At 39.9% G+C, this 1128-nt stretch overlaps 1 pseudogene; it reads left to right on the top strand.

Moving 5' to 3' along the window:
* Nucleotides 1-310: 310 nt before the first annotated feature.
* LOC142431138 (U6 spliceosomal RNA) lies at nucleotides 311-405 on the top strand (annotated as a pseudogene).
* Nucleotides 406-1128: the final 723 nt, after the last annotated feature.

A 1128-nucleotide genomic window follows, 5' to 3' on the forward strand; every position in this document is an offset into this window, starting at 1 on the left:
CCCCCCTGCCAGGGGATGAACCACAGGAACCATGGGGGAAGGGAGACAGCGGTCAATGTAAGATATGAAAATAATAATAACTTATAATTAATTCATCGAGGGGTGACAAGGGTTGGGGGGTGGGAGGGAGGGAAAAAAGAGGAGGTGATACCAAGGGCTCAACAGAAAGGAAATGTCTAGAAAAGAATGATGGCAACATATGTATCAATATGCTTGATAAAATTTATGCATGGATTGTTATGAGTTGTAAGAGCTCCCAATAAAATGATCTTTTAATTAAAAAAAATCTTTTAATTAAAAAAAGATCGTGTTTGCTTCAGCAATACATGTGGAACGATACAGAGAAGATTAGCATGGCCCCTGCTCAAGGATGACATGCAAATTCATGAAGCATTCCATATTAAAAAAAAAAGATTATGGTCAAGAAAAAAATGTTCCTGAGAAAATTGAAAACTGAAGCCCCTTGTACACAAAAGAGCCTAAATCAATTCAACAATGTCTACATGTATAATTTGTGATATTGCTCACATTTTTCAAGGTGGTTCTTTTGTAAGAAATATCCAGCACAAGCATACCCCAGAGACAAAAGATTAGAAGTTTACAGGGACTGAGTTGAGGGGAAAGAGGAAACGAGTGATTGCTTAATGGATATGGGGTAAAGAAAAGGCTCTAAAGATAGAATAGTAATAACTGTACCACATTGAGAATGTTTAGTACGTTCCATTAAGTATGGAACTAAACTGTATGCTTTAAATGATGCAACGGTAAGTTTTGCATATATTTTGGTGGTGTTACTAAGTGCCCTTGAATTGATGTCTGATCACGGTGAGCCAATTAGATGCTGCCCAGCCCTGTACCGCTCCTTGGATGGGGAGTGGCTACTGTGGTCCACAGGGCTTTTTCATTGGCTCATTTTCAGAAGTTGGTCATCAAGCCTCTCTTCCCAGGTTTGTCTTAGGTTGGAAGATCCACGGAAACATATTCAGCATCACAGCAAGCCACTAATGACTGGTGGCTGTGACTGAGGTACATTGACCAAGAACCTGCCTCAGGTCCCCTGCATATGCCTCATGTCATACAAAGAAAAAGAAGGTATACATTTGTGTTCCTGTGATAAATAGGAGGGAG

This window comes from Tenrec ecaudatus, chromosome 17, assembly GCF_050624435.1.
Source record: "Tenrec ecaudatus isolate mTenEca1 chromosome 17, mTenEca1.hap1, whole genome shotgun sequence".
NCBI lineage: Eukaryota > Metazoa > Chordata > Mammalia > Afrosoricida > Tenrecidae > Tenrec > Tenrec ecaudatus.